At 36.9% G+C, this 9,591-nt stretch overlaps 1 pseudogene; it reads right to left on the reverse strand.

Moving 5' to 3' along the window:
- Positions 1 to 4,419: 4,419 nt before the first annotated feature.
- On the reverse strand, positions 4,420 to 9,273 carry LOC100440687 (X antigen family member 3-like; annotated as a pseudogene).
- Between the last annotated feature and the right edge of the window lie 318 nt (positions 9,274 to 9,591).

Raw genomic sequence — 9,591 nt, forward strand, 5'->3', positions numbered from 1 at the left:
CGTTTTTATCCAATCATACTTCTCCATCACTATCCACTTCTCCATCAAATCTAGAATAAATATACACAAGTTTTCCTGCTTCTTTGTTTTCTTTTCCCTATGTAAAACTTGTATTAAATAAATGTGTGTGCTTTTCTAAAAAAAAATGAGGTTTGGTGCTTCTCCTTCCCTGGCTATTAATAACTTTTAAAGAAAGGTCAGACGTGTTTGCAGGAGATGTTGTGGCATTTTCCATAGGGAATGACGCATCAGTTCTTCTCTCCATGCTCCCACAAACTATTCTAAATGACTTTAGTATTCAAGTTATATTGTTCTGTAGCACAGTAAAATAGGTATGTTATCATTACTTTTTAAAATGTTTTTGTACCAAAGGTTTCATCTCAGAACGCTTGTTAGTTCTATGTGCCATATTTTGGAAAATTCCTCCTTCAATAAAAAAACAAAGCCTTTCATCTTTAACAATGAAAAAATATACATCTTATATATTACCACAGATTTATATAAAAAATGAGATTACCACTAAAGTCAACATATACAACACCAGTTCTACATTCAATGCTGTCAGAAGCATTTGCTTCAAGAAAGCACAGACTGTGAACTTAGAACTTGAATCCCCATATCTGCTTCTTACGAGAGTCATTTATTGTAAATTTTATGAAAACTCTGACTCACCTTTTTAAAGGATTAAATGAGGTCAGAAACAATGAAACGTAGCTCAGAGAAGTGGCTAATGGATAACACATACTATATAAATGTGACTTCTTATTATTCCTGTTTTTCTTAAAGAACTCAGTAAATGGAGCTATTGTTGTAAATATACACACCTTTGGTTAGTCAACCCATTCGCAACCACATACCACAGATCAAAATCATGTAGGCAGGCCCAGCACAGTAGCTCTCACCTGTTATCCCAGGATGTTTGGAGGCCAAGGAGGGAGGATCACTTGAGCCCACGAATTCAAGATGGGCCTGGGGAACACAGCGAGAACTCATCTCTTAAAAAACTTATGTAGGCAAATTAATAGAATGGCAACTTTTAACTTTTTTTGTACAGAGGTTAATATCAGTACAGAAAAAGGAGCAGGTAGTTTTCAGAGTGACAGCATCATTAGAGGCATCATTGGAGGAAAGACAGCCGCCTTATAATGTTGGGAGCCGAAAGCCTGAGAGTCGTGACCAACTCAACATTCCACTGGAGGCTATATGATCAAACAGCAAACTGCACCTGCCACCAGAAGGTATGCTGAGGGAAGTCACTCCCTGGAGCCATGCTCCTTGAGGTTATCTACTGGAACATCGGGAGCCTATTGTTCAAAGAATGCAGTCATGGAGACCTGCACTAAGTCAAGCAGCTGACTGACAACCACCCACTTATCCCTATCTCCTTTACTCAATAAATACGAAGGGTCTAGAAGCTCAGGGCCCTTGTTCACTAAAAGCAAGGAGCCCCTGACCCCTTCTTCCAAACATACTCTTTTGTCTTTGTCTTTATGCCCGTGTTCATCCTCCTTTGTTCAGTCCAGCAAAGTCTGCAGCATTATAAAGTTCAAAGGCATGGGAACCTAGAGCTGCCCCTTCTGTCTTTCTTTTAAGTAGGGTTCAAAGGTAAAAAGGAGATTCAATCCAGAAACAACAGAACATAGTAAAGGCTATCCCCAAGTTATTCAGTCTTGCAGAAATTTCAGTTTCAGAGAATAGAAAGAGGACTTACATCCCAATTCATTTCATGAAGCTAGTGTAACCTAGATACCAAAGTCCAACAAAGAGAATACAGATGGCCCTGACTTATGATGCTTCCACTTAAAATTTTTCAGCTTTACAATGGCGGATAAAAGAAATGCGTTCAGTGAAAACAGTACTTTGAGTAGCCATATAACCATTATGTTTTTCACTTCAAGGATAGTATTCAATAAATTACATGAGATATTCAAAGTTATGATAAAATAGACTTTGTGTTAGATGATTTTGCACAACTGTAGGCTAATGTAAGTGTTCTGGGCACATTTAAGGTAGGCTAAGCTAAGCTGTGATGTTTGCTAAGTTAGGTGTACTGAATGCCTTTTCAACTTACAAAATTTTCAATAAATTATCAATTTATTGGGACATAATTCTATGATAACTTGAGAAGCAGCTCTACATAAAATAAAAATATAGGCTAATGTCACTTCTGAGAACACACATACAAATTCTAAACAAATTAGTAAAACATAGATTATTCAAAAGGGATAATGTGTCATGACCCAATGTTCCCTCTAGGAATGCAACGTTGGTTTAAACATAGCAACTTACCAATGTAATTCACAATGTTAACAGATTAATAAAGGAAAAAGTCCTGTAATCACCTACACGGATGCATTACAAGTGCTTCATGAAACTCAACATATATTCAAGATAAATAGTCTTAGCAAACGGAAAATAGAATGGAACTTCCTATTCTAATAAAATGTATCTATTTTACAAAGCACAGCAAACATGGTAAAATGTTAAAAAAAAATTTCCAGTGCCTACTAGGTATAAGAGAAGGATGGCCACAATTACTGGTTCTAATCAGCATTGTATTGGGTGGGTCTGTTCAATGTTGTAAAATAGGAAAAAGGAAAAAGTATACTGTTTGAAATGTCAGAAACAAGCGGTTGTTATTCAAAGATGATATGATTGTGTATGTTGAAAATCAGAAAGGATTTAGAGATAAATTTGGAATAAGGACATTTAGCAAGGTTAGTGCATAGAAAATCAATATACAAACATGATACCTGTGGGTTGAGTGGAAGAAAAAAAGTGTTTTCTCTGTTCTTGTCCTACAGCCAGTAACATGAATGACTTCTGTGACCAAATACATGGGGGCTTTTCTCCACACACCAGGCAAGCAATCAGTTTTGCAGCATACACCAGCTGGGTATCTTCTCATTCGACTCCAATAGGATGTACCTGGAGATAGCATCAGATCGCACAGGTTGAGGGCTCAGTCCCACAAGAGGGCCCTGCCAATTGCCTCAAGCCCTAGGTTGTTTTACTGTGTTTGTGACCCACCAGCTATAAATTGAATTTCCCATGACTCCTACTCGGGTTCAATTAACTTGCTAAAGCATCTCACGACTCAGGGAAACATATATGTTTATGGGTTGATTAAAACAAGGTATTAGGGCTGGGCGCGGTGGCTCACGCCTGTAATCCCAGCACTTTGGGAGGCTGAGGCAGGCAAATCATGAGGTCAGGAGATGGAGACCATCCTGGCCAAAATGGTGAAATCCTGTCTCTACTAAAAATACAATAATTAGCTGGTGTGGTGGCACGTGCCTGTAATCCCAGCTACTTGGGAGGCAGAGGCAGGAGAATCTCTTGAACCCGGGAGGCAGAGGTTGCAGTGAGCCAAGTTCGCACCACTGCACTCCAGCATGGTGACAGAGCGAGACTCCATCTCAAACAAAACAAAACAAAACAAAAAAACAAAAACAAAACAACAACAACAACAAAAAACCCCAGGATATTAGAGAGGATGCAGTTAAAGAGATGCATAGGATAAGGAAAGGGTTAAGGGGCAGGGAGCCATGCCCTCTGTGGAAATGTTATCCTCCATGTGTGCAGCTATCCAGAAGCTCTCTGAACTCTGTCCTTTTGGGTTTTCATAGAGGTTTCCATTATGCAGGTGTGATCGATTAAACCACTGGCTGGCCATTGGTAATCAACTTAACCTTCAGCCCCTCTCCCTTTCCTGAAGGTTTGGGGTGGGACTGAAAGTCCCAGCCCTCTAATCTCCCATCATAAAGCTACCTAGGGGCTGCTAGGCATCAGTCAACTCATTAGCATACAAAAAGACATCACTTTGTGGAGATTCTAAAAATATTAAGAGTTGTATGCCAGTATAGAGGGTAGAGGACCAAATATATATTTATATATTTCATAATATCACAAGTGTGTATACCAGTGTAATCAGAATACAAAATTTCAAAAATGATACTTTTCCTTTTTTTTCTTTTGAACAGAGTCTCACTGTCACCCAGGCTGGAGTTGCAGTGGCCTGAACATAACTACCTGCATCCTCGACCTCCTGAGTTCAAGAGATCCTCTCACCTTAACCTCAAGAGTAGCTGGGACTAAGGCTACATGTGTACATGCATACATTCATGCATTCATTCATTTATATTTGGAGTGAGGGGATCTCACTATGTTGCCCAAGCTGGTGTCAGTTTCCTGAGCTCAAGAAATCCTCCTGCCTCAGCATCCCAAAGTGCTGAGATTACAGGCTTGAACCACCACACCCGGCCACCATTTTCAATAGTTTCAAATATTTTGGAATAAAATGAACAAAAGATGTGCAAGACTTCTTTGGAGAAAGCTGCAAAAGTTTATTTAGATATTTTTAAATCAAATATCTTAGATAAAAACAGTTTGTTTTGTGTTGTTTCAGCTTCTCTTCGTTTAAATCTGTGGTTGCCTGTCACCTATAATAGAAACATAACAGGAGGGAATATTAGTAGCAGAACTGTATTCAGATGACATTAAAAGTATGCAAAGGACACCAAAGTTTTGGTTTTATACCATGGACTAAAACCAGAAGCCTAAGAGTAACCTGATGGCTAACATTCAGTTAAACCTCTGTAGAGACTTGAAGATAGTCTCCCAAGCATATACATTAGCAACATTTTTAAAACACCCTGCTTCCTGTAGTTCAAAGAAACCAAAAACTGTCTAACTTCAGAACACATTAAATCAAGTGAACCTGTTAAAAGGTGTCTGAAAGTGAAAAGCAAACACTGTGTATAGTTTTAATAAAAATATAACCAACACATAACAAACCTAAGAAATAAAAGGAATTTACAAACAATGTATAATGTAATGTAATGTTTTGGCTTGAAATAATAGCCTGGATGTTCAACAAGCTCCTGGGAAACAGTTAATGTCACATTAGGAATTGCATAAGTGCAGTGAATGGAAAGCCCAGTACTGCATTTGTTTTTTCTCTGTTGCACACAAGTGTGAAAATGTTGCTTGGGGCTAGTTAGTCTTTCAGGTATGGTAACCATTTGTCCAAGATTTTCACCTATCATCCTGATATCAATATGAAGAGTCTCTCTTTTTACACTTGAAAGTATTCCCATTGGTAAAATAAAATCTAATATGGTCAGATTTGGTTTAATCTATCACTATTATTTTTAACATCAAAATGGGAAAGAGGCATATATCATGAACAGTGGGGCAAAAAAAAAAAAAAAAAAGAAATGGAGGGAGAGGAAAATAGAAAAGGAGAGTAAAATATCTGGAAAAGCAAAATATTTGTTTCCAAAAGTTAAGTGTTTTTGAGGGTTAAGTGGTAAGTTTCAGAAGTTCTTCCACAGTCTTTGTGATGTTTAGATATTCAGGTATTACTGGAATAGATTAACTAATGTATGCATCCCTAGCATATCAATCATTTCATTCATATTTTGAAAATATTAGAGTTCAAGAATGTATTCACTTTCGATTATACCATATATTCAGTATCTGTTAGGGTCTTGTTCATATTCCATGTTGAGCTTTTTCCATTTTCTTCAAGAGTATGTAAACTATTATGCTATTCACAGGTATTTTTCAAAAGAACAATCTTTTAAATTCATCACTTTTGGATTACATTTCCTTTTATTAATGATTCATAGCTGTCTCTTAGTAAGTACCTCTTTCCTTTTCCCTTAGATTTATTCTATTGCTCTTTATTATTTTCATTTTTTATTATATTCCTTTCTCATGTAATTTGCTAACTATTTTAACAAGATAATCATTTAAGACTATAAGCTTCCTAAGAATGAAATTGAGGCTTGTTCAACGGGCTCCTGGAAATAATTGAAAACTGCATTTCAATGTAAATAGTCTAATGGAATGGTTCAGCAGTGTAGAGTAAAATCATTTACGTAATTTCTTCCATAAACACGGAATGCTTCCTATATATTCAGAAGCTCTTCTGATTAACAGTCGCCAATTTGAAAAATGTGTGGAAAAGATACTTTCATCAAGCAAGTTGCCCACTCATTTTCTCTTTCTTTCCTTCTTTTTTTTCTTTTCTTTTTTTTTTTTTTTTTTTTTTTTTTTGACAGAGTCTTGCTCTGTCGCCAGACTGGAGTGTAGTAGTGTGATTTCGGCTCACTGCAACCTCTGCCTCCCAGGTTCAAGTGATACTCCTGCCTCAGCCTCCCTAGTAGCTGGGACTACAGGCATGCGCCACCACGCCCAGCTAAGTTTTGTATTTTTAGTAGAGACGGCATTTCACCATGTTGGCCAGGATGGTCTCGATCTCTTGACCTTCTGATCTGCCCTCCTCGGTCTCCCAAAGTGCTGGGATTATAGGCAGGAGCCACTGTGCCCAGCCTGCCCACTCATTTTCTTAGGAACCATGAAATCTCAACTCAGATATTATAACTGGAGTGAAACTGATTGTTATGAAAAACAAGTCGTATCTTTGTATTCTATCCAACAGAACATGAGGATACAGAAATCAACTTTGAAACAGATTTTAATATATCTGATTTGCATTTACTATTTTCAATAACAGCAAAAGATGGGTGTAGAATTTATGGACTTCATCCAGAATCTCATGAATAATGTTAGAGCTGGTACTAGAATCTGCTTAAGGTGCTCAGGATATTTCATACAAACTGGTATTAGAAATGCATTATGTATTTGTTAAAAGCAGAAATGAGAAAAGAATCTGAAAATTGTTAGTTGTTGGGTATAATCAGAAGTAAGAATATGCTTTCATATTTGATGATTCAATATGGCTTTGACCCAATTTGTGTCTGTATCTGACAGTGTTTAAGTCTTGCAGTCAGGCAACTGGAGTCTGAACAACCTTTCAAAGAAAGTCTGCATTTGAACTCTGATTTTAAAGGGGTAGTAATATTCTCTCTTACTATCGAAAGTATAATATTGTGGAAAACAGAAAGCATCTTAATGGATAGCATACCTCCTTCTGGCATTTTAAATTGCTCTGATTTTGGCAGAATCTTCCCCTTGTCATCGGGACCATCTCCGCATTCATCCCCAGTCTTTGACTGAGACAGCTCCTGGAGATCAGCTTCCAGGTCAGGTACTTAAAAATACAAAGGTTATCGATTGAAGCAGGCAAACAAGAAAGATAAATAAGGAAATGATAATATTCTTTTCCTCAGTGTTACGAAATAAAAGGCTGTAGGCTACTGTGGTAATAAATGTGATGCAAAGATGTCCCACCTTTGTTTTCCTGTATTATAAAATCTTATCTTAAATGACAATCTGAGGAAAAATCAGACCACACTTACATTTCCTATGCTTTACCATTGTGTATTATAAACAGTGAGTATCAGCTGTCTAGGAAATCTAAAGACTGCTCAATGGATAGCATTTTAATCATAACTTAAATGTAATTTTCTGAAAGATTAGATGAATGTATTGGTAAGCCTATGACAAATCTTACAGTCCTGACACTCATCACCTGTTGAGGTAACTTGAAAATTTTTTGGTTAAAATTAAACAAACTTAGGTCCAAAGGCCCTATATGTAACTTTCCATAAATGAATCCCATTCAGAAAAAAGTACCAAATACAACAGCAAAATCACTGTCTTCCATGAGAGTACAGGAACTTGAGTGAAAAAAAATTAATGGGTATTGTTGACAGTCATATTCTGGAAACCCCTTAACAGTGAATTGCTAAAATAATCCATGACCCAAATTCTATCAATGTTTAACTTCAAAATGCTATCTGTTGAGGAAATAATTTCTGTTTCATGATAATCTTATCATACTTTGAGTTTTCTAATTATAAAAGTATTTAAACAACCGTTAAAAAGTCCCTTAAAATCATACTAATATAGCTACCTATATGCCAAAATCCTAAATTATCCAGCTTTTACCAAACATACTGTTAAAAATACAGAGCAAAGGCAACAGTGGCTATCATTCATTGAGCTCTTTTCTGGAGTTGCTATCCTGCTTCACTGAACTGTGCTTTGTCCTGAGCCAATACTGAAGTACCTTACAGTACAGACACATTCGAGTATGAACATTTTAAGCAAAATAATTCACATTTTCTAACACAGTTGGTAGGAAGAACACAAACCTTGGAATGAAATATGAATTCCTTCTCCATGAGTCAAGTGTTCTTAGTAAGCCTCCATTTTAGAGCCTCAGTTTTCTTATTTATAAAATGGGGCTAATATCCTTATGCAAATGGGCTTTATTCAGGATGTTATAAGGTAGGGTGACTTGGCATTCTATATGTTGTTAAAGGGTGCATACAATACTGTGGACACCACAACTGAGAAGATCAGACAACATTCTAAGAAGATCAAACTAGTGAAATTTTGTACACCATATTAAACAGTTTCATCTGATTTAGCAAGGACTGTATTTTCAAGCATGCAAAATAAACGTTGAAGAAAAAGAGAAGATTTATTGTATCCAGGGACGGTATGAAGCTGCAAACTATACTCTTCACTTTTCCAGCCAACTTTCAGCAAGTGTTTGAGATCCTTTCCTAATGTTTTCTTTCCTCCTGTTACTGTTTATGGCATAATGCATGATGCACATATAGGCCTCTTCTGCCCACCCGCCCCCCACCATAGATATTCTTTCTTTCTCTTCCCAGCACCTTGAATCTCAGCTGCACCCCTGATCTTCTCTCTCCTCACCAGGTGTAGGATCCCGACTTTCAGTTGGTGGTTCCTCTTGCTGAGGTTCCTCATCACTGGGCTCCTGGAACCAGGGGTGTGTGTGTGCAGATAATTTGTTATCAATACATTTCAATAATATAAATATACAGAATACATAGATATTTCTGATCATAAGTCTAAAGACATTTCTCCAACACTCTTCCACATACTTATACTTCATAAAGTTACTCTTCCCACAGAGAGGTTACTCTAAGACAGTTGCCCTAAGGGCTCTGGAAGCTGTTTTAATCTATGTTGGGATGAATTTGTGTAATCTTTTGCAAATAAGCATGAGAAGGAAATCATGGGCAAAATCTGGGGAACACAAGATCATCCATCCAGACAACAGAAGAACTTAATCCTCTTGGATTAGTCTTTCCTTCATGAGATGCCATGATCATTTTTATCAGCATGGAAGACCTTTATTGGTGAATCCATACTGGTTCAACAACAATTACAAAACATAGTTTTGTAACAACAAGTTACAAAAATAACTTTCTGCTAATAGAAAACATCAAAGGTTAACACACTCACCAGCATAGGCCCAATGAGCTCAGGAGGTGGTACGCTTCTCCTTGGTCTAGGCCTATATGTTGATCTTACTCTCCAAATCATATTTCACATTGCAAACAGAATACTGTGAATTGGTAAATGCACTTGAAAGGACAGCTATATTTGACCACTTCCATGACCAAATGTTAACTTGTCATTTTTTAAAAGTTTGTAAATACTTTCGAACTAAGTCTCAGGGTAAGTGTAAGTATGTGTGCCTTCTGAATGCTTGCAAAGCCACTTAAGTTGGTCAAGCTAGCTAAGCAATGTCTTTTTTTTTTCTTTTATTATTATTATTATTATTATTATTATTATACTTTAGGTTTTATGGTACATGTGCGCAATGTGCAGGTAAGTTACATATGTATACATGTGCCATGC

Source organism: Pongo abelii, chromosome X (genome assembly GCF_028885655.2).
Source record: "Pongo abelii isolate AG06213 chromosome X, NHGRI_mPonAbe1-v2.0_pri, whole genome shotgun sequence".
In the NCBI taxonomy this organism is placed as follows: domain Eukaryota; kingdom Metazoa; phylum Chordata; class Mammalia; order Primates; family Hominidae; genus Pongo; species Pongo abelii.